This window comes from Varroa destructor, unplaced genomic scaffold (genome assembly GCF_002443255.2).
Source record: "Varroa destructor unplaced genomic scaffold, Vdes_3.0 BEIS01000006.1, whole genome shotgun sequence".
In the NCBI taxonomy this organism is placed as follows: domain Eukaryota; kingdom Metazoa; phylum Arthropoda; class Arachnida; order Mesostigmata; family Varroidae; genus Varroa; species Varroa destructor.
This window is the reverse complement of record NW_019211459.1, coordinates 12,920,878-12,946,279: the sequence shown is the minus strand read 5'-3', so window position 1 is coordinate 12,946,279 and position 25,402 is coordinate 12,920,878. Positions and strand designations below refer to the sequence as shown.

At 41.1% G+C, this 25,402-nt stretch overlaps 1 protein-coding gene and 2 long non-coding RNA genes across 16 annotated transcripts in view; 1 reads left to right on the top strand and 2 right to left on the bottom strand.

Annotated features, from left to right (window-relative positions):
- LOC111252892 (uncharacterized) overlaps positions 1–25,402 on the top strand; it is a 343,362-nt gene that overhangs the window by 258,577 nt on the left and 59,383 nt on the right. The window lies entirely within an intron of this gene.
- On the bottom strand, positions 7,243–17,336 carry LOC147754880 (uncharacterized). The gene is made up of 3 exons (XR_015329991.1): positions 14,668–17,336; positions 7,968–14,562; positions 7,243–7,493 (listed from the first exon to the last, which is right to left on the bottom strand). It is a non-coding gene; the product is annotated as an uncharacterized LOC147754880 (long non-coding RNA).
- LOC147754879 (uncharacterized) overlaps positions 19,520–25,402 on the bottom strand; it is a 40,024-nt gene continuing 34,141 nt past the window's right edge. The window contains exons 3-4 of one of the 3 annotated variants that reach the window (XR_015329994.1): positions 21,582–25,330; positions 19,520–21,370 (exon numbers count right to left, since the gene is read on the bottom strand). This is a non-coding gene — a long non-coding RNA (uncharacterized LOC147754879). Of the gene's footprint in view, positions 25,331–25,402 lie in introns of all 3 variants that reach the window. The other 2 variants (XR_015329993.1, XR_015329992.1) reach the window with 2 other exon arrangements.

Genomic DNA, 25,402 nt, shown 5'->3' with positions numbered 1-25,402 from the left:
GACGACTGCAGTAGCGGCACCAGCGACAACTGTGGAAAACAAAGCATCATGACAGTAACGTAAAAACAAAAAGGTCCTCTTCCCCTGAATGTCGATAATAATCAGCGTTATCGTTCGAATTATTTCACGTATACTAAAGGGAAACGAGGATAAGCTATTCGTCGTGTCCAGATGATTGAATCACCTAAATATTAGCTGGAACAGAGGTCAACGAAGATTCAAGTTGTAAAAAATGTCTTAAAGCCGAAGCTTGAGTGCCTGTTTGTGTTATTTTCCGTTTGTGCGTGTGTGTGTCTTTGTTTATTTATTTGATTATTTGTTAAAGTTGTACAAGCTAAGTGAGCGAGGGTAGAATGTAACTGCAACCCGAAAAGTTTGGCTGCTCTAGTTGTTTACCCTGTACCTAGGATAGGTTTGCATACGAATTTGTCTGCTGCCGAACGGCTGGCGAACTACAAGCGGCAGTGAATAAATAGACCCGAAGTAGCCGGTAGAGAAAAGCAGAATAGAGACGGGAAGACGGAGATCAAGCTACATGGAAAACATGACAAAAAACACCATCGCTAATCTTTGGTTTAGGACAAATAGATGTGCGTATTGTGCAAGTATCCTGTAGTATAGTCAATACGATAGCCAAACGAGCACCGATGATATGTGGGCGACCTTTTTCAGAGGTTACAGATATGTAACGCATCATTTCCGTAAAAGTTTTTAGGAATCTAGAACACAAATAGCGGAAAAATGAAGAGATGAAGACAATAACAAATTTAAGTGTTGTAGCGTCGCCATATTTCGCATAGTAAAAAGGCAACAACGTGAAATGAACAAGAAGACTAACTTTATCATATTAGCAAGGCACGAATATATGAATATAAATCCCTATTATTAATTTTGCCTGTAAAGATTTTTGTGTTTTCTTTTTTTTGAGTTATGTTTATTCTTACAGTTATTAGCTATACTATATCAGTCAAAAAGCACCAACGATGACTAAACATCGATCGACATGAGACGTATTAAAAAATGTTTGACCTCAGGAAATTCCCGGAGTTAATATTTTTTTAAATCAGCTTAATTTTTCTTTCGTTTGTAGTTGTACAGCACGAACTCATAATGTACGACGCCACACACAGATAGTCCAATTGATTATCTGAACTGCTCCTTCGATAGAGGACCGTGCCTATGTCGTTCCATAGTTCTATAATAATAATAGTAACAAATTATATATAGAAGATCATGTCACTATATTGATGCTCGCCCAGCATATCGACTTGAATGCTATTCGAAACCACGTTTTTTCACTCCTACCATTTGATGATATGCAAGAACTTTGATGATTAAGCTAAATATAAGTTAAGCCAACAAACAACCAGAAGTCTAAACTTCAAATACCCCTCCTTTTCTCGTAATGATGTGCGGTCGTACTTGGGCGGGACGTCTCCCGCCATTTTTTGGAAGACGATTACGGCGGCCTAGGTCAACCCTCTAGACACGCATTTATTTGGGCTGATTCGTGTGGAAACACCGCCGTGTGATATGTGTGGAATGGTTTGAGTTAAGCTACCTAACAAATATTATCTGGGTGAATAAATCTGCATATTCGTGATGTTTATGGTCTTTGATTGTTCTCGTATAATATTTACAGGTTCCATTTTCTTTTCATGCGCGCTTCTTTTTGTAATAACATTTTTGTAACTGTTATTACAAAAAGATTGTTGATATGTTACGGTTTCGCTCACCGTGGTACCGAGGCAGGTGCACTGGGTGTAAGACTCCGTTCGTAGATTTAGCCGGATAGCTTGTCCCTTTTGCTTCTACCCGGTCTTGCAGTTCTTTTGACCCATTCTTGTTATAATCTTAATTACTTCTGCATTGTTAGTGTAGAAAAATTGCCAACTAATTTCTGTTCACACAGTGCGTGCCCAGGCGGCACTGTTCATTGACGCTGACGATAGCGCGATTGTTGGTGACAAGAGTGCGCGTTTTGATGTTCCTATGCTTTTTCTTTTTTTTGCCTTTTGCTACTTTTCAAAGCGCGTCTCTTATAGGGGTACGTCTAAATACACATGCATTGTGTATGTTCCGCAGTTCGGTTTTCGAATGCTAGGTATACTGGGTGCCTACAAAATGATGAAGAACCTGTAGATGCAAACGACGACCTTTTTCGCCTTTTGGCGTCGAGAAAGAATAGGTTGGTAAACAAAAAAAAACACTTTCACCTCTACCATTTGACTTGCTCTCATTAGGTTAACTGGGAACACCGGTGAACAGGGGCGGACGGGTGATGACGTCGTAAAGAGGGCAAAAAAGGATGACTGGTCTAATGAAAAAAACGAATACGCACAAAACCAATGCCGCTTTCTGTGCGATTCGCTATAGTTGACTGCTTTATAGCGCTTTCGACTGGACTATCGATTAAATTGCTTCAAGTTATTTATACCATTTCTAGCTACGTTTATAAAGCACAGTATCCTAACAGGGGGATTTGAGATAACGTATTTTCAAATGTTTACCTTGAGCTTTTCCACGATTTAACTTATTGTATCAATTGCATACCAATCGATGCTACTCGAAGCGTGATTACCCTTCAAGGGCGGAAATTTTAGTTTTTTTTTGTATTTATTGCCTAATACAGACAAACTGAACAGTGAAGGAACATAAACAAATACAATTAATACTAATAAATTATAATTAGAATCAAAAACAAACACACGATTCAATGATCTTAAGAGTTCTAAACCAGTGTAGATTTCCCTGTGTAGTTAAATGTTGACCGCGCTACGAACGAAGCTCGGATAGCGCGGACTTAACAATAATGACAATAATAAAATGTTAACGACAATAGACGTTATAATATAAAGCTATAATACTTCGTAAGGTGTCCTAGAGGTTAACATATGATAAATGAACCGCGTATATAAATAATATATGGGAATTTTTCTTGTTGTCGTTCACAATCGTACCGACTTTTTTTGATAAACAGAAGCGAGCTACTTGTAATAAGAAGATTACATTTCATATTCTATTGTAAAACTACAGCTAGAAAAGTTATCTCTGCCTTCGATAATAGCCCAGCTCTGTTCTTTCTAGAAACGTTTTCTTTTCTAAATTCGCGTTCACTCGAACACTTCACGAATCGAAATTTTGAATTGAAACCGAACGAGTCAACTACATCGAAGGCTTCCCACGTGCGAAGGCGGCAAAATTCAAAAATATGTAAATTGTTGAAATCAAATTATGCACAACTACAACAGTGTAAGGCTTAAAACTAATTGCTACAATCTCCATTTCATAATTGATTTCGCGCCGTATATGTGTTGATATAGAAAGCCCAAAATATACCAATTTCCTTTGTCCAATTCAGTTTTCACAGACATCTCGATACAAACGCACGTTTCCTTCCTAGCATTATTGAGGCCATACTACGGGGCCCTACGAAACACTATCTGGTGCTGTATATATAGATAATATATATATCTATATATACAGCACCAGAGTTCTTCTATGCGTAATTGAGCCGTTGTATATTTGCAGCTAGGGCACAAAGGAATCAACTAAAAAATGTAGTCTTATCACTGGTCTACAGTGTAAACAACACAGCCCTCTATTGAATACCTGCTTGAACTAGGTAGAAAATGTTATAAAGGACGGTAGCCGTCGTGTTACTCTCGTAACCAAGAAGGAATACTATGTAGGATTCTCTTTGTCCGTCTGACGGTGGATACTTCAGGTACGTATTTTAGGCGTTGACCTATGGCCGGCTTATTCTAATAACAACTTGAAAACTTAGTCAACATGTCGGCCGAGGGATTGCAAACCGAAATCGGCATGTTAATACTCATCCGAGTCGTCTATGGACAAGTTGGCTCAGCCGACTTCATCTGGGTATGCTTCGATAATCGAATTAGCGCGTCAGCAGAGGATCAACTTAGGCCCCAAAAATCACCGAGTTGCAGACTCAAACTTGGTGGAAAAGGGTAATCTAGTTTGTTATTAGTCAAAGTTTTTTTAGTTGAACATTGAGCTATTTTTGGTAACGTAAAATATTTGGTTGTTTAAAAGTAAACGTCTAAATTTCAACCGTTTCATAGAAACGTAAGAACTGGCACCCACATTTTACACTTCTCACACGTTGCTAAAAGCACTCGATTGTGTTGAAAATTGTTATCCATAAAAAATTAGCTGTAGAAGTACGATATCTAGCTTCACATTCCGGCCATTATATTCTGAATGACGAAACTATTCAATTATCTAAAGCAATGTTTTAGAAATACCTGAAGGACGTCCTTGTAAACAGGCCTAGATTAGTTTCAATAAAGTCTGTGAAAAAAGGATATCCTTCAACCCTTTTAGTGGAGTACACATAATGAGTGAATTAAGAACGCAATGAAACTTTAATTATTTTTAGAATATTTTTTATATTTAATCGGCCAATAAAATAACCATTCGTCAAGCTATGCTGGTAAATATAAACTTGTTAATGTGCCATTCGAATACGTTACCTTCAAAAAATTCTAACGAAATCAAATGTTGGGCCGATTACAGGCCAAAGATTCCACCAACGCAAAGCCTTAAAACGCCCAGTAGGACCAAGGTATACAGTAACGCGCAAAGAGTGTAAAAAAGGCTAAACGTTGGAACTTTTCCAGAACAAATTGACAAGTGATAGATTCGTCTCCAAAACCGTCGTCAGTTTTTGCATCCCAAAAGTGTCGATTTCAGGCCAAAAAGAAAATTGTTGTCTAGCTAGCGCGGGCGAATTGGATCATAACTTATTTTTGCTTGAAAACGACGCATTGTTTTTTCACTATAACAGATTTGTTATATATATATATATATATATACGACATATATATATGTCGTCATGGATTAGCTTTATTTTCGTATGCAGACAGCGTTTTGTTATAAAAACATTGGGCGCAGTCAGGTCGACAGCAATGTTGTACGCTCTGTGCACAAGTAAAAATTACTGTTATTATTGCCGCTACTTAAATGGTACTAATCGACTGAAATTTCTAAACTGTTGTATGAAACACTGGCCTATTCGAATATACGAAACTGTCCCTCCTATAAAACTGCATGGTTTTGGTTACCGCCAAAATCCAATAATGGGATACGCTATCTCACAATAATGCGGTTCGGTAATCTGGCTCGGGCGCGCGGGCGGTCGGTCGGTCGGTCGGTCGCGGAACGATAACTCATAGCAGATCGTACCCCGTTTCCGATTTGATGGGGAAGAATTGCATTGCTTTGTTCAAAGTTGGACGATTGTTATATGTACATACATATATATCTATGCTTATACTTCTGTTGCCCTTGATCACAACCACTACAAATAGGTTTCTGTTGGAGAATCTAAGCAGAGTGCAACAGCATATGATAAAACGAAAAAATGCATACTTGATAGTACTAGGATAGGTGATGAAACGACAGGCGAACGAAAAACACCAATAAGATACTCACAATGAAGATTGATGGAAATCGCGCGCAAGTTGAAAGGCAACTCGATGTGGATGAATTACATTAGTCAATACTCTAAATCAAACAGAGCAACAACACACTTCGTATATGCATTCTCCGCAGGTAAATCGTGTCCATTTATCGAGATTAACAAAAGGAGAGAACCACTGGGGAGAGTCGAGTCTATACCATAGGATTTAACCCCTTTGAATCACTTCCACATTTGAAGGCTTCGCAGGAATTGCGAGCAAACCGAAGAAAACATTATTAATGTGTTGTTACGCCAAAATATTTCACAATTTAAAAATATTATAGTGTATCGTTTACGTCAATCAACGTCAACTTTAATTTATACCAGTTGTTAGTCGTGCTTCTAGGTTTCCTTTGCTCTATTTTACATTAGCGCCTTGTTTATACGCGTTTCAGTGAAGTATTAAAAAAACTTTGGGACTAACTCTAGCTATGATTAGCTCATATAGAGCTCATCCAACCGATGAGTTACCTAGACCGTCATCTAGTTATCGCAACGCCGGCAGACTTTAGCGGGTCATTTTACAAAAAGTACCCCATCAGCAGAGCGACGCAAGATAAAGATATACTGCAGCAAGGTGTTACGCGATGTGTCGTCACGCCACTAATGATATATAATAACGCTCAAATGATAATGGCGACAATAACGGTAATAATATTGCGCTCGCAATTTATCAACGCTTCATTCTTTAGAATAAAGGTAGCCTTTTTGTTTTGATAACCTGATCTGTTAACACTTTCAAATTAAGATTTAAAAACATATTTATTAGAAGATAGTTTCACTTTGCTGTAATAATTTCATCTAATAGCTATATAATGTATAATTTATTATTCTTAGACTTCTAAACCCGATCTAGCCTTCTGTACAAGCAGTCAGCCTAGCTTTAGCTAGTCAAATACCTTCGTTTATGCATGTAAGCGCTTCGTTCAGCACAGCCTGTAGACGTGGTACGGTTAATTTAAATTTCTTCCCTCTCCCTTTACTTACCTCAACTCTTCCCCTGAGCACCCTTCCAGTTGCTGTCAAGCGTTATCACTTCGCAGTCGAAAAGTTTCCATATCTTGCCTGATCGTCCCTCTTTGTTCGGCATTATCCTAGTCACCCCATCAGTTGCTCTACCCATGTACAGAAAGCTTATATATAAATCAGAGACAAAATTACCCGCCGGCGAACTGCAATAACGCTCCAATTCATTGGCCGTTGTATACTGGGAATGACCTTGACATTCAACCCTTGTCCATCCTCCATCCCCGCGACATAGCGTATGATAAATTGCAATCAAATGCCAGTTGTTTTACGAGGTCGACGAGTGGTTCAACTCAACAGCTTTATTCGTGCTACCGTAATATTTACAGGCGATAAAATCGTATTTTCACGCATCTGTATATCTAATAAATGCTCTCGAAAATTCCCTGCGGGTGAACTGTCATAGCTTCGGCACTTGGGTTTTCAATGATCATGCTGTTCGGACGCATAGACAATAGCTTCATACCCGATATGCTATTGGTAGCATAACAAACACCGCACGGATTCGGTTGTATACTACATTTAGCCTCGTCCGATACGTAGTAAATACGAATTGATTCTATTGAATTTAACTTGCATAGTATCTATGACAGCAATGATCGATTTGAGACAACGATATTAACTAGTATACGAATCAGGTGTCTGCTATCTCTGGGCCATATAGACAGAAAGCACTCGAATTCTGTTTGCAACAATGTTCGAGTAACCATTGTAAATACGAACTGCACAAAGCCAATACAAAGCCAATGGAAAAAGACATGTTCGGGTAACGTTGAGTAGCTCTGTGGTAAATAGACGACACTTTTGCTTTTATCGTAATACTTTCAATGTTTGCGTAACTATCTATCATTTTTTAGCTGCTATTGAATCCATACGAATACAGTTCGTCTGTGTTGGTGATTCCTATATTTGTAGCCCGATTGGATGCTAAGGATCATTGACCGAAGTGTCATTGTAAAATGGTCCGATAACGCTGGGGCTGTTTCAAAAAAAAAAGTTAAATAGTTATAATTAGATGGCAACTATTTTTATGTTTGAGAACCCCGTAAATTGAAATAAACAAAACTTAATATACGACGCATTATGACACTGCCCCGATCTGCTATAGAAGATACGTTTATGAATTGGTATAGCCCATGTACGCGCATATATGGGTCAGGCAAAGGTAACGGTTTGGAAGCATTGCGTTTTTCCGATGGCTGATGCCGAAAAATTATTACTGAACCGGTAAATACGATAAGATCTACCGGAGGACCGCAGAGTTGAAAAAATATCTAACGCGCAATTTTTCTACATTTTTAATTTATATTACACAGCCAATGTAGCGTGCTAATACGAATAATAAAGCGCATTTCACACAGTTTGCACGTGGCGCATTGTCTGATCTGATTCCATTTTCGTAGTAACCCAGTTTATGAATCGTAGGCAAGCGAAGATCTAGAGGCGGACTTACCATAGCGGCATACGATAAATGCGGCAGATTAGAGGCTGACTGGCGACGACTGACTCCGGCTTTTGGCGACGAGTCAACAGCACGCACTTGGCCTTTGCTGCTGCTGGCGTTGTATTCTGCCTCTTCGTTGTCAAAACGATAATTGCGTTACGTTGGAAAAGGGTTGTGACGTTATTTTGCGATGGGGATGCGGGAACACTAATAGTAGCACGAACTCCACCGCCTGATAGTCGTCAATGGTATAACAGCAATTAGCTGTGATAGTTTGGGGAGCGGTTTACCCCCGCGATCTGTAAAGCTGCAACAGCCAATGCCTCACTGCACTAATCCTTTAGTATTAGTATAATAGTACAGCGACAACAGGGGGCTATGGTTTAAGCAACAGTGGCAGGAGCAACCATGTAAGCGCGATGGCTTGAAAACGCAATATCTTCACACAGACACACAAATACACACACATGCACGCAGAGCTTCACACGCAACCGAGAGATAAAGAGACGGACGGACGGACGCACGCACGCGTCTAAACGAAGGCGAACAAACGGAGACTAGCCATGGCGGTGTGGGCAGCGGAAGCGGCGAAGAGCAAAGCACTTTGAAATAAAAAAAATTACGCGCTTTACATTGGTCCCCTTTTTCCTCTGTGGCCGCTATCCTTTGTGCGACCAGTGTCGATACTGGTACTATTTTTGTTCCTAAAATGGTTATCATTGCTCCTGTCGCTGCTGTTGAGGGAATTATTGTTGTTAGCTTCATCCTTCTTGCTGTCGACTCGAATTCATCAAATCTTTGAATGACCAATCGCGTCAAGGTGGTATGCTCATAAATCTGACCATCTGCCCGCGTATGTCTTGGTTAGTTGGTCAATCTGTCCACATTATGATATATGTAATGGCAAAGACTGCATAATTGCTGCTATTGCCGTCCATTGCTTTTTTAGTGCGGCCGCTTCGTGTGCTAATGTTGTATTGTTGCTAAGTCTATTGTTACTGCAGTTGATGCCTCCGATGTTGGCAGTACTTGTCTTGTTAGCGTATTGTTGATGTTGTTGAGCAAAAAAGGATATCATAGCGACAAACTATTCGATACCGAACAGCTGGCATGGATGGTTGAAGTGAACGCAACAAGTGTCCGTTCAGCCTGGAGACGGTAGCGACCGTTTATCATTGGCCGAGTTGCGTCGGGCTGCGGTCCTCGAAGGGCACGCTAACGCCAACGCTAACGTTAGCGCTGCTTAAGGGTAGCCGTCCCTAACACAACGACAGTAGTGGTAGTAAAAGTGAGGCCTCGAAAGAAGTCGGTGTCTCGCCGCTTCTGCTAATGATGAGGTCTCTGTTGTTAGAACCGTTCGTACAGAAGCTTTTCGTGTCGCTTTCTATGTATACAGCTAGTACCTGCCTACACAAACGGTATCGATACACAATAATGAACACAATACAATGCATTGCACGCTGACTACTAGTTTCTCCTGCGTTGCCAGTTCCTACTGGCATAATGATACCTATACTACTGACTTCAGGAAGCAGTAGGAGTAGCAACAGCAACAACAATAGCAGAAAACACAATAATAACAATAACAAAAGTAGGCTATTGATCATATATTAACCACATATAACAATTGTTGTTGCTGTTGTGTATTTAAAATGAAGAAAACGCCGATCAATAATTGCGACTGACCTAGTTGCAGTCTTAAGTGAGCCTTAAGCAGAAAAGACGCAGGCTTCGACAGATCGAGTCGGGTGGCATCGATTCTTGTTGCTCCCTGATTGTGTGATACACATTTGGTTAGCTGACTGACTGATCAACTAACGAGTTCTTCTATCTATACTGTATTATATATTTAGCGTATACATGAGCTCATGTGCGAATTCGGCCATTGGGTTACATAATTGGACCGTACTGCTATTAGAAGTGTGGTCTCTGCGCTGATAGAAAGGGGGTGACAAGATCCACAGTTGACTGAACAATGTAACTGCTCGAAGCTACGCGAGGGCAAAAAGCACTCAACGACAATGAAGTGTATTGTCTACATCTGTTTTTATGTGATACATGATGTAGTGCTTTAGACAATCCCTAATTTCTCTGCATAAGGTAATGTCTTTGTCGGTAGATTAAGACGTATTATGTGAATTTTCTTATCCTGTATACATATCACGGCCTATCTCAGAGCGAATCATGCTGCGGGAATGTGTTAGAGCGTGAACATGGGTAAATCAACAACAGGGTAAACATGGCAGTGGGATTCTACGCGAATAGACGAGATTCTGTTGCATCGTGGCCTGTATCACTGCTAAAGCAACAAAAGTCCGCAAAAGTCAATTTTACTTAGCAGAACTTGCTTTTTGCGACCATTATACCGCTGCTGGTCTTTACGATATTTTCATTCGAGATTTTACGGTCGTTCTATTAAAAAAGTGGACAACGTTGTTAACGAGGACACATTCACGGATTCGTTGTCACGCTATATGGCTTACTGAAGTTATTTTAAACAATTTTAATGCCCATCAGAATAACGATAATGATGATGGTTGTTATTACTACTTATTTTTCGTATTACTACTTTTGTAATCAAAGAAAGTTGTTATATGTGGTATATCTAAATACGTTTCTCATAGCCCCGTAGAGAGCATACCCAATTGTGTATGCTTTTACGGGTTTGTTGTACTGAATTCAATCAGTCTTGATAGATTGATTGAATTCAGTATCCTCAAACTATTATCCAATTATTCGGCCGATAAGAGTTTTTTTAGTTTTGTTGCAAATAGTTGTTTTTAAAACAGTCACTAACACTATTTAATGATAATCCATGCGTGCATGTACTGCACGTCTTAGTTTGCCTTGAGCAGATTATAATTATTATACTGAAACCAATAATCGTGCATAAAAACAGTAATTAAGTCCCCATCCTTTCTTTGCTTTCGTCAGCCTTACAGCACCTTGTAATTCTAATATGGTAGACTATCCCAGGCCATTCCAGGAAAATTATTAAAATTAAAAAAAAAAAAGGAATTTCATATAATGCTGCATATAATTCGCAAAGCGTTTCTGCTTGCCGGCAATGCCTACCATTGAGATATATAGATAATGAAAAGATGCGGCAAGCTCGTTCGTTTTTTTTTGCAGTTATTCTGTCGAACTTGCATTGCCACTGTAATCGAAAAATCCCGTAATATAATATTGCTGGGATCCGTCAAATTTTGTCGTTCTAACGTTGTTCTTGTGAGGGGGTAACGCTGTTCTATCGCTAATTCTGATCGCTGGCCTTGCTCCTCCATATTTCACTCTCCGTATTTCAGCGAAAAATGTGCAGCATTGAATAACGCAGCAAACTCGTTTGGCCTATTCGGTATCCTCCCACATCTGGTCCGTTGGCCCACGAATGAATGGGCGAAATCTCCACTCTTGTTTCACTCGATTTTGCCCTCTCCTCTTGATTATAAGCAATTACTATTCTCAACGGCATTACAAATATAATGATATGGTGAGACTAGATGCCTAGATACGAGATTCTTAGGGCAAGTAGCTAGGCAACGAGTAACTTCATTGCATTGTTTTCACGGGCAAAATGAAACTGTTAAAACGATACAGCAATTCCTCCGCCTATGGTCTCTACGACTAACCATGTTTTAAATGAACGGTCGCTTTCAGTTTCAGCTCGACTCGTGTAGCAAAGCTAATAAGTTTGCCAAATCGCTCAAATTGAAAAGAATTGTTTCTCCTTTTGCTTTTCACTTTCGTCGTCTACACAATTGGCAATACTTTTATGAAAAAAAAAAAAAACAAAGCCGATTTCTAGACAATATCGTCAACAGGAAGTGATGGCTAGCAAGTAGTCTGCGTTTGCGGTCATTCTATTGTTACATATTATTACGTTTTGTGGTCTGTTGTGTCATGTCGCTTCAGCTGATGAATTATTTGATATCAGATGGCGTAACGCTGTGACGAGGCTGCCAGTTGTTGAGTGTCTTGGCTTGTGCGTTTAGCTTTGCAATCTGGCATGGGACCGCTGGCTTTTCTGTTTTCGACGTCGGTCTAAGCTAAAGCTATGTAACAGCAGATAGAATAGACTGAGTAGGCAAATGTTCGTTACAACAGGCTTCTAAATGCCCACGAAAAGACCATAATAGTGGGGTGTGATCAAGCATAAACAAACGAGTCGAATTTGTCCCAAGAATTGGGTCTAAGCGACCTCGTGCCCAAATAACTACGATCTGGTTTGACGTCAACCAACGCTGCAATAGAAATGCTAAGATGTAACTATTTCAAAAATAGAAAGTATGGCTTAGAAACGATTTCTAGAGGGATTACCTTACGGGGTATTGCGTTGTCACCGAGCGTCTATTTCGTCCCGCTTGGCATTATTCTAGCATTTTCATTAACGTACGTATAGTGTAACGTGTATACTTTTTTGGAAAACTAAATTTGCGGGTTGTTGTTACTGTCTTACGATTTGCTTACTATTATCTAGTAAACGCTGTGATCTACGCAACTGAATGACAAATACTATTGTACATAAGATACCGTCAGAAATATACATTAAGTTTATCATTCGCTTCCTGTTGCTGTAGGGTTTAAGTTGTAATAGCAGGTGAGAAAACGTGACCGTAACTATTGCGAAACCCAGCGTTTGTTGAAGAATAGGTACTGGACCCCGTGCGATGACTGGCCGGCCAAGGACATCAAATGTAGTCACCTATGTTGTGCTAAGTCGTCGAGATTAATTTGACCACAAAGTCATTGTACACCCGCCTTCGACTATAATATAATTCAATTACGTTTTCTTTTCGATGTTTTGACAGTACATTATGCATCTGGCACTAATAGTGACAGTGCTTGATTTAAAAAGGTCATTTATTATATATATTTGTAGTTGTGAGAGTAATCCATTTACATGTTCATTATTGCTGAAAATCTCCATCTGATACGGGACTCGTTTTTTAAATCGCCAATTTTCAAACCGGAATTTGGTAGAATCGTGTATGCGTGCGAACGATGACGATGTTGACGTAGGCTATTTTTTGGTGCAAACCTGTGGCCAGTATTTGTTCTCCTGAGCGGACGGTATCCTTTTTTACAGGGGAATGTATATACGGGGTCGCGCCAATCGAAAACTCGCGATGAACTGAATCGATATGCAATGCATCCTTCTATACCTAAAATTAGGTTTTCATGCTTTTTTTTTTTATTTTGATTGATTGAGCAAACATGATTGTAGAACACACTTCTTTCTCATTAACGCTGACGGAGTTTAATGCAGCGTTCTTGAACGGCATTCAAGGGATAGCCACGAGCGTTTCCAACAACAATAGTGCGACTATTTTACTATTGATGGTCATGCACTCGATAAGGGCCAGCCGATTTTTTCTTCTATAATTCATCAATATGAACGATTATGCGGTAGCTACACGGGATCACGACTCGTTTGTCACATATTAATAACATAACCGTGCAGTGTAAAAGTGGGCAGATTTTGCCAAACCGTGAAATGATTGATTGCTGTTGGCCCCGTTGCCATTGGTCATAGCAGAGCCTTCCTTTTTGACAGATGGCCATTTATATAAGGAAGGGCAAATGTCATCATCGTGCTCTTGTTGCGAGCGGCCGGTAGGAAACACTAGTGGCAGAATAGGTAGATTCGCTAGTCCAGTTGGTCAGCTAGCTAAAACCGGGATATAGACAATCGATCGGTGGGCGAGCCGTGATTTATGTCATTAGACAGCTTTCGTCACAAAGCCAAATCTCTGCAGCCTGCATGCTTTTGCTGGGAGGGTGCACAAGCCAGTTTGAAAATACCAAGAAGAAGAAGAAAAAAAGTTTTCGTACGAGAGAGCCGGGCGAATTGACGAATTCGAACGTGAAACGGAAGCGACTAGCCCCCCAGACCACTCGCAGCCAACGTAAGGAAGGCATGACGAAATCTGCTCCATTATTATATCAACATTGTTTTCTTACTAAATATTAAATCTGGTAAACTCAAGAGTTAACGGAAGTGCAATTCAGGTGAACCTGGTGTAGTTGGCGGCACCTTACACAGCTTTAACAACTTAACAAGCCTCAACAATAAGCCTAGAACCTTTTAACGGACTTTTGGCGGACCTCTGCGTATATATATATATATATATATATATATCATAGATGCGCTTTGTACGTTGGTGCTTACGCCAGTTTAACAGTCGGTAGCAGCGTCCGCACCGGTCACAGCTACTAGTCGTCTCTGAAGTCTCTCTTATTTGGGTGCCATAGCGAGAAAAGACCAACAAAATTATGCCGATGGCAGCGACGAAAAAAATTAGGAACAATGGTCGAAGAGATGAACAGTAACTCGGAAGCGCGAAGCGCTGACGGAACTTCGCAACTCTGACCGGGGTCGACAGAAAGTGGCGTGTCGAACGAAAAGCGATGGGGAACAGTGAAAGTCGCCTGTTGCTGGCGTCGCCAACGGTCACCATTATCAACAGTCAGCAAAACAATGACGTAAAAACTCATTTGCGAAAAGTAGAAGACAGCTGGAGTCCCGAAAAACCGACGACGACGACGACAATTACTGGAAAAAAAACGCAGAAGCAGAAACAGACGTGTGAAAGCTCGAAAGGATCTGTAAGAAGCGAAGCAAAAAAAAAACACAGGAAAGCATCACTGTAATGTAGTAAACATCTTGACGCGAATCAGAAGAAAAGGGCTGAAGCAAGGAAAAACTAACCAAGCTAGGCGCTCCTATTGAACGTGATAACAATAGTAGCTTTGTTTATAGTGGGTTCAAGCTGTTGAATGAACTGCAATGGTATTCTCATACCACTGCTAACCCATATATTGCACGCATAACGCCTAGAGACGGTGCCAGACGGTGACAAGAATATTCGTGAGCTCACTGGATCGAATCCAGGCCCATCTTACATAGATGATTATCTGAAATTTGTTAGATACAATATATTGTAATCAATGTCAATAGATAAGGTTCTTTTGAGTACTAACACACTGTCGAGTACCGTATATGTATTACGAGATATTAGTGAGGTTACTAATACATTTATTCGATAACGGATAAAATTGTTTATTAGGTTATACTAATTGATTGATACAAATTAGGTAACCGGTAATTATCTTTGGCAGAATCGCCGATTGTATTCGTTATAGCTACCAGGGATTTTCAGCCAATTTCGGCTGTGTTCTACTGCTATCGCTAACAGCTTGCGAAGTTCCAGTTGGTGATTATGTGCTATACGTCTGTCGTCACTATCTATTTTCTGCCTCTTTGGTTTTTATTTTCAAGAATTTAGTTGATCTTTTTAGAGAAAAAAGATGGCCACTTTTGCATGGTGTTGATCACAGATCAGAGCCATTTTAAAGCAGAAAAATTTATTGTTTTGTGCCTTATTCTCCGGATGACTTTTTAAGGAAAACCAATGCCATAATACTGGAAAGCATAGTCATATTATGCGATGGCTGTTAAGGCGCTCGCTATGTCATTGTCATGAACAGGTCGCTATTAAGGAAGGCAGACTTCGCGATTAAACCTTAATTCGCGCTTTCTTGGTCTAAAAAGGGGAGTTTCTTCATTACTGGCATCTGTGTGCGTGTTTTTAATTTCCATTGTCGTGATCGTTATGACCATTCGTTTATAATCTTTGCAGACAAGCCCGGATATGATGATAACACCAGGTATTTGCGCGCATCGGCTCCCATACAATCGCAACAGCACCCGCCCTTTACGATACTTCTATGTTGGCAGGATTTCCTCTTGACCGTTCTTACACTTCCGGTGTACTGTCTTCAATGCGCCGTCGAACAGTTTCTGTCGGATGAAGATCCTTTGCACCAGGCTAACTTACGACTGAATGATGAACCTATGACCACCATCCACTATTCAATCGGCGATTCAAGACGGCTGACCGGGAGAACTATTTTCACTATAGTCTCTAGGACCATAGTCAGGCGCTGCAATCAGCCCAATAAGCTGCTTTCTCCAGTCGATTCCCGACTGTCTGGTGAAGTCTCTTTAATCGACACTGTTGACGTTTCGTAACGACTGTCTCCTCCTGTGCTCAAGAGGGGTGGCGGAAACAGCGGCCAAAGCTATCGTAGACCTTTACCCGACGTAGGCCATACTTTCGCCCTACTCGCTTGGCTTTGAGTCACATCTTTCGTGGTCAGCAACAGCTGTGTATAAAAAAAACCATGACGCATACTGTTGGGTCGGGTTGAACCCGTTCTTGTCAAACAAAACACATCACATCGTCCGATTCTCACGCACGCTGACAAGTTCTTGCTATGTTGTGCTTAATCAATGGAACAAACTCGTGTTGTCTTGTTCCTGCTTTATTCGCTTAAACTTCTTTATTCTTCACCTGCGTTCAGGAGCTTGTCCACAAACACAACGAATGTAGGCGATGATTCAACATTGCACAAAGACGTAACTGATAACACACTAAGCATCGGGAGATGCAATGTAGTCAAAGCTGTACCGCACCATCTCATCATGCGGACATCTCTGCCTGGCATCGTTCTTTTCGGCAGGGCCGCGCACATCTTAGCTGTCTGTACCAGATATTCCGTCACATGACAATACACCTCGGAACGCCATCAGCAGAAGCGGTAGCAATGCTTCTGCAGCAAAACTAGCTCACTCAAACGTACCACGTTAGCCCTAGGGCAGCTGTGCGGTACCACATCTGAGCGATGTACCACAGTCAGGCAGACGACTGATAGAGCTATGGGCAGTGGATCGGCTACAGGCGGGACAGTATTTCCGGAGGAGCAGATGACCAGACGATTAGAAGCTGGTGGACACTAACACAAAAGCGCGATAGGACGTGAGACAATGGAAGAGTGAAAAAGAAAAATAAATAGAAAGAAAATAAGGGTCTGGAACAGCAAGCAACAAAACCAAGATAGAAAACAAATTTAAAATCAAGGAAAAGGAAAACAGCCCGAAGGTAGCAAATTAACTACACCGGAAACCACTAACTGATCGCGCTCTTGGCGCGTTAGAGTACGCTGCAATATGGCGGCAAAGAACAGTGACATCGCGTAAATGCGATGCGCTGTTTGACGCCGAAGCGATTTGTTGCTACACTCGGTATACGACGTCGCCCGCCGCCTACGCGCTTCTGGCGATAGATCAGAATGCGCTAGAAAATAGCAAAGGCAGCTCGGGAAAATGCGGCCGCACCTGCACGGAATGATAGCAAGAAGGGTACACGAACTTAGTCAGCCAGGGGACAGCGATTTTGTCAACGATAGCGATGACTACGTAACCGTAGCAGGAACAGTTCCACCGGGAATCTACGACATCTGCTCATGATGGGATATGCCGAATATAGGGGTTATCACGAAAGAAGAGGCATGCTGGCATCGTTCTAGTATTTACTTTGTTGTATCCCAGTACAGCGCAAATATATCAGATGTTTTCAGCATGAATGCAACTGACCTAGACTAAGTGATAGTGGGCGACGACTCGTCAAATAGAACCAACTGCAATAACAGCGAATAGTGCGCCCGTTTGTATATATATATAAATAGGCGTCGTTACGACGTCGCTTAGATACAAAGCATTTCGAAGGATAACGGGATAAGAGGTTCTCTATTCAACATCGAAGCTAAATCTATTTGCAGAAACGAACTGATACTAACGCTCCAAAGACTGACCAAAAACAGGTTGAGTCTCGTTATACTGTGTCGCATTTAGTTAAAGATTCAGCTTGTTCCTCTTTCAAAATTTTAAATATTTTGTTTCTTTGTTCTCTTACCGGCAGCTAATCGATGTTGATCTGATATTAAGTATAGGGGACATATTCATTAAACTGGTGATGTACTAATTAGTCAGACAATGTAAAAAAACATCTCACTGTTATTTTCCGCGAATTTCCGTGCGTTATTCGTTCAGTGGCGGTAATTTTCAAAATGTTCACATAAACAGTGACATAATAAAAAGATAATTTCAGTATAGATTAAAAGTTACTCAGCACGATGTGTGTCTATCGTACACCCCTCTATAATAATATATCAGCCTTAAACAGACGAGAAAAATAATACTGAAGTATAATTTATTGGCTAGAATTCAATACGAACAGCGGAATCACTTGTAACAAATACATGCGTCTAGCATTATTAATCGTAAGCTATTCCGCTGTTCGCGTACTGCATTCAGCGAGCTTTTGCCTAGGCAATACGGGGTGATCCAAAAAAAAAAAAGCATCTCCTACCATCATGTGCTGTCATAGCAGCACATCTTTACGAGAACATATGGGTTGGGCGAAGAGGCTTTATGGAATACCCAGACTAATCTACGGCAGTGAAGACAATGACTCTGCAGGCTTTAAAAACAATCGATCGACCAATAATGCGTAGTAAATTTTTGGCCAATCATTATCAGCAGTGTATTATAATTATTAATGAAAACATTGATAATTTTAAATATCTGCAGTATTCAGAAAACCTACGCGTTTTATCTAGACACTTCTGCAATTGAAATACCCATTATTTGCAAATGAACCTGAGATTACAGCCAAGCGAACACTTCTACGAAGATTCTACATCGTTTATATACAGTTATCTGATTGAATGCGATTCTTTTCAACGCGTTAGTTCATCGTGATACGACAAAGCATAACGTAATCACCGATTGACTTGAAAATTTCCTCAAATTCATACTAAACCAAAACACAAACTAACAATGAAGGTGAAATCAGTTGTACTTCAGTGTATAGTAACCTATGTATGTGAATGCATGACGAGCTTCTGCATTGCTACCTTCGAGGACGTTGTATCTGTATCTATTTTTACACAGTAATTGTATTAATATCATTATTTGAAATATACGAAGATCTTTTGTCTGTAAAATCTGTTCGCGTGGTGCTCCTGAGTGGCGCTGATATATGTACGAAACTGAACGCAAACATCAGTGGGTAACATGGAGATAAAATGCAATGGAAACTTTGTAAATTATTTTCTCTACCGATACGATATCGACGAATGCCGTTAAATTGTCTGTCCTGTTTCCTCGTAGGTTTCAGTGCATCTGTGTGATGCACCGAAATCTATGAGGAAAGAAAGTAAGGTTTGTTTGCGTGTATACATACCCAAGTTGTATTGTCTGTCACGGCGTGTTCGTTATTCATACGATAAGAGCTGTCATCACGGACGAGGCCAGAGCTGTATATACATGGCAGGACGGGCAACTTAATAATGCTATGGACAGATGTACAAGCTGAAAATAGAATCGAACACGTATTTACGAGCAACCAAACGGATGCCTGTCCTATCAGAAGTCCGTCAGTTTATTTAGTTAGTTATTGTTACCGTCAGTACTACTGTTATATAATTGTGGCCATGTTCCTTGCTTTATTAAATAATCGTATGAATTAGTAGTGCGATTTTACATATATATGTATATATATAATCTCTCTGTGAACTCTCAGTGAATGATTGTGATTTTGTTGTTTGCGTTGCAGGTAAGCGAACGGTAAGGGACAGAAACAAACGAAAAACGAATGTTGTCGAATTCGGACATAGCGAATCGGTTCCTACACACATCGATTACTGTTACAAGTGACTTCGGCCTGTCGGACCTAAATGACAAACGCTTAATAAAGTGCTTCCCAAGATGGCCAGTGTAAAGATTCCGCCCGAGAATATCGCAACATTCGTTGCTTTCGTTAAGGTCTAAAAAAGGTACAGTAGTTCCAAAGGACCTAACAACCTAATAATGAAGGAAATGCAGAACACACAACATCTACAGACAAAGAGGCTTATACAAACACACATACATACACACACGCAGACACGTGGGTGAAAGTTGCCTTTCAAATTAAATTTCGCTCTAGCGAAATCGATTTTATTTATTTATTTATTATCGAAAACTGTATTTAACGACATAACAACAACGAACAAAAATTAACCTATTGCAGTGGTATTTAGGTCGATTCGAGGTGAAATAGAGTTACAGGTTAGGGCGCGGACAGCGGGTAGCGACCTTGTTTAACATTCAGCTTTCTGTATTGTGCCGTCCTGTATTTTTTATAGTCAAAAATTCGGATGTAAAAATATCGGTAACGCGCAGTTAAAACGAAGCTAACCCGACCTGATTTTGTTTTTGAAAAATTTTCTATTTAACCTGCACGTAGAGATTCTGTTGAATTCCTACGACTTACCCTGCTCACCTTATAGTAGTGGATGTTGGCTTAAATCAAGGTATAAATTATTTACCACCATTGAATCAAACGTATATAAGTGCAAGCATGAAATATCGAGTTCTGATCGAACGACATAGTTCTTCGGCGTAGACGATTTCGTTCTATATTAAGCTTTTACTGGTGTCTGGACGTTCTTTTGACTAGCGAGCAGTGATGGCGTTTCGAACGCCGTGATATCATGCAAAATAGGGTAAACAGGTTAGACCTCATAGATTATCGAGTAATTTGCAAGCGTTCTATAGCATGACTACGATTTAGGCACACTACAATGTGCTTCCATAGTGAATGTCGACGTATCGGCATCACGCAGATGGGCGGAACGGGCAAAGAGGACCAAAGGGTCGACTACGTGATCCGGGCCGTCTGTTTCTAACCTCTTTGCTCCTGGTTTCCGTCAAGCTCTTGATTTGATTTTCTCCTGGCCGGCGACAGTGTCAAAATGAGGCGGTCGACAAAATAACTGGTTCAACTAACGAGAAGAAAGAGAGCATGATACAGGGAATAGAAATTCAATTTTTGACCTCATATATCCCTGATATACTACGTAAATATAGACAATGCTTTGTTGCTATACTGGTCGGGGAGAGATACGTGATAAAACCTCTTCATATGTTAAGTGCTCCACGTTTGGGCAAAATTCTTCGTAGTTTAGTGTATTAGGTGAAAAAATAGGCCGTGAACAGTAAATGAAGTTCCCTGCTATATTAATAGTCGTCCTTTTCCCGTATTCCGTATGTACCGTCAGAAAGTTCAAATGAGTATCTCAACGCTACATAGATTAACTCACCGAAAGGTTTTTGTCTTCGATTTAGCAAATCCGATTTCTTGCTAACGACAAGATACTTTCTATTTGGTTAACAAAAAACTAATGACTACGTAGTCATATAATTATTTAGTATATATTATATAGGATATAATTAAGATATCCTATATCTTATATTATATATTAAGGATAAGCAAATGAGAAATTCGATAAAGATCGGACCAGACTTTCGGAGGACGCATAACCTCTTCTGAGTATATAGTAGATCTAAATCACTACTGTTCAACATGAGAGACCACTTTGGTCTTGATGTTGGCACACAACCAGTCACCAGTATTAGGCCTGGGACCTGGGAAAAACAAGGCACACGAGCTCCCTAGGTTCCTCTCTTCCATGTTCTGTTGCTAAGAGTACCTCGGTAGGACAACCTGATCTTAGTTTTTTGCCGTCTGAAATGAACGAAGATAACGTACCTCTTCTCGTTTATGCATTGACCGGGGGAGAAACCGTGTGTAACAGAGGAACAAATTACTGTAGTGGGTTATTGAATATAGAAATCAGGCGGCATCACGAACAGCTTGCGCTCCGCAATGCCGGCTACCTAAGGATCGGTCATTCCTTTTACTCTGTCCGCCTAGCATTATTTGCAGGGTAACCCACCAAGAAAATCTAAAGTGCGGCGATTCATTCTGTGTTTTTCCCTGCTGCTGCTTCTTTCATCCACTTTTTGGCGCCTTGGTGTGGCGACGCTGGTGATAGAAATAGACGTAGACTTTGAGGATCTCTGCCTTTCTGCGTCGTTCCTTGATGCCTGTCGGGTAGCAGCAGAGGGCGAGCAGCAGTTGCGATCTACACCCTCGAGTCGCAAAACCATGTTGTCCATACAGAGAATACAAAATCAGAAACGCGGTCGTATTGAGATGGCAGGAATTTGTACAGCTAGGATCCTAGTTAGGACAGCAGGTTCTTTTGTGTTGCTATCGTTGTTTGTTGTTGGCGCTGATGCTGTCGGCCTTGTTGCCGCTGGTTAAGTAATGACTTCAGTCTTCACGACATTACTTCACTAATGGCAGCAGGTGGTCCCCCTGTGGATAGTCTCTGAGCTATGCATCTGTCTGTCTTTCGGTCATCTGCACCTGAAAATCAAAATCAACTGCGGAAGCAAAAACTACTTCGACTTCTGCTTATTACGCTGCAAGCCGTTCTAGCAATCCCTCGTATTCGCTCGTATCTGTCTAGAAAAGGAAAGGAAAAACATAGTCCGTAGTCAGACATAATCAAGTCGTTCTTTTTAAACCGGTCTTTCACAGTTCTTGACTGCTCCACCGGCACATTCGAGCATCGTCAGCGACAAAACAGCCAGAGTCCCATGGCCTTCTTGCCAGCAAAATTCTACTGTACCCATGGCATAGAAGTGTATTACAGAGCCCGCGCCTGGGACAGCGCAAATCGCTTGACTCTACGAACGAACAAATCGCTTTTCAAGCCAAACTATTCAAGAAAGCGTATCGTTTAAATAAGAAAAAAACTACAATATAGCTTCCGTTGATATTTTTCCTTTGCTTTCTCTTCGTTTTCTGAGAATCGACCACAACAAAGAGCGCTGGCGCTCACCGACCGCTGCCTACTACGCTACTGGACCTCCAAAAATACGAGCTAGCGATCATTCAATCGAACGAACAACTTTCGAGCATCGTTATAGTCCTGATGTTTACTGTTATTGTTGCTTTTCACTGTTGTTCTAGTTTAAGCCTGGGTAAGAGCAACTGTTATTTTTCCCGCAGTTAGTCGTCCCTGGCTAGTACCACGTCTCCTCCCAATACCACGATTCGACGATGAGTCAGCGGTTGGAATCAATCGACCGGTCAGCCAGCTAGCCAACCATTTAAATACCCACCCACCAATTTAAAGGACGCCACCGTGAGGCACAACGCGTTACAGTGAAGTCGAATGATGTCGGCTAATGAAGCCTAATGTGATGCCCACCTGAGTAGCAGGCTCTTTTCAGTGGAGGAAGGGAACTCATTTTTGGATAACAACCTATTGAAAGCCATAACAACGCACCGTTTCGTTTGGACTGGTCAACCCAATTGTTATTGTTCGTTGTCGATAGCAGGATTTTTCTAAGACAGTGGAACTGATGGAACGGCTCCTCACCAGCTATGACTAAGCTGTTTGTGTTTTTCATTTATCTGTCCTTGCCTGTGTTCGCCGCCTACTCGTCAAGTTATAGGTAAATGATGATTCGATCGCAATTACCGCCGTCTCGACAGCGACTGCTGTAGCATGGCTGCACACTGGGTCACTGGCGGCATTTTAGACCTCGCCGGTTCTCCTTCGACGTCCGTGTATCACAGTCGGCCGTAGCAAACCATTGGGGTGTCTATGAGGATGATCGCCTTACGGACGTCACAGCTATTATCGATGTTAATGGAAAACGATCGGTGTTAATAATAGGATGAAAAACATGAAGGTGCTGTCACGCGACACATTTTAACCGTCGTCTCTAACTTTTACTGTCGTTACCAAGACAACATTGCTAAATGGTATTGTGTCGTAGGGAAAATGAAGGCGAACGGTGAACACATTAATCTCTATTTTCCCCTTATCTTTTCTTTTCCGCCTCCCCTGTTGCTTTTGGCTGCAGGGCATTTGTCGTATTTATTCTCGAGTCCTGTTTACAGAAACCATCCATCGGTCCACCTGTCGTCCAACAGGCCCCGTAGATCTTCGTTAACTTTGAAGTTATATTATTTATGCGGTGCTAGCAGCAGTCTCTTGGCGAAAGCAGTACTATATGTCAATATAAAAAATTAGTTTAGTAGAAGTAGTTGTGTTATTTGCTTGAAACAATACCCGTAATAGGCATGTCTGTAACGTATCTGTCTACTGAATCTTGAGAAGCGATGGTCGAAGTTCGAATTCGGGCGTAGACAAAATTTTTTTGTACCGGCAGGAGGCAGCCGTCTGAAATAGTGCCTCAAATACTGGGTGTATGTAGAACACAAGAAGAAATAGAATGAATCATTGGACGTAACATTCGAAAATACATCCATCTATTTAGTAGTACTTAGCCCAGATCCGAGTTAGACAAACCATTTTTAGAGGATATTATTTAAGGAGTGTTTCGCTTGCAGTTGCTGCTGGTTCTGTTGCTGCTGCTGCTGCGTCTGCTGTCGGAACGTTATTTTCTTTAGGGCGGAACGAAAGAGGAGGTACATGCAACCGGGGCTAATTATTATTACGCTTAGTCAATAAACCAAGCAGCTGGACAACGCTAACTATTACAGAGCCGCGCTGATGGAAAATTAGCGAGATCGAGTATAGATCTGATAAATGCGATCTCAGCAGAATCGAGTCCAACCGTCCTGGGTAGAGCCCCACACTGCTCAGAGACCAGATTAGTTAACCTGTGAGGAGCAGTTCGAATCGCCCCTAAAAATAGGTATTTAACAGTAAATATTTATATATAGTCACGCTTAAATTTACATGCACATATGCATAAAATCAAATCATTGCTGCTGTTGCTATTCTGGTATGAGATGACAAGCGCTATGTTGATAATAATCGTGGGAAAGAAAAGTACATCTTTCTTATATGACCAGCGTGCAGCGGATCAGTGAGCCAGAAGAGCGCTCATATTTACATCCATAAATACACATACTAAGCGCTTGCAATGTAACGGCCGTAGCACATGTCACGTTAGCAGAGTGATGGGCTCGATAGGACCGGCACGAGCAAACCAATCACCAACAATGCGGGTCGCTAGACCAAGGCTCTGGGGCACACGTGCGGGACACTGCTGAATACGGATCTGTCTACTGGATATGTATCGGTGTTATAGGAAAAGATCGCCAAAGATACGATTGCCGCCAGCGCAACAAAGCAGTAATAGGAACGTTGAAACAACAGTGACATTAAGCTATCACAATACTGTTCAACCGGTACAAAGAAATACACCAAAGGTTAAGGGGGAGCTGCGACACGGTTGAATCAATTTTTTGATATGAGAAACGAAAAAAAAAAACGTAAAATAAAGGTAACGGGCTAGGTGAGGAAAAAAATGGGTCGTAAAAAATGAGAAAATCGTCACAGGATGGTAACGAACAACTACCAGAAAGGCTGGCTAGCACGACATTACTAGTACGAGTAGCTTAGCACAACTATCTAATACATATGCGACTTGGAACTGGAGATATTCACGTGGCAAGAGATGACTGCTGAGAAGCTTCATCGGCAAAATGAAGTTCGATGGGGGCTAATAATGGGTAACGAGTGGGGAGGGGGTGGAGAGAGGTTACATACGAATCTAATTGGTTGTGGCACACGATGAATTTAAGTAGTCAACTGATGTTGCGCTGCGATCGTCAATGTTCATGCTGTCCAGCCAACAGCAGGTTGCTTGTCATCTGAAATAATCGTAAAGATATATGTTGATTGATTAGCCATATTCTAATGTCATACGTGGCTGCCATGCTAGC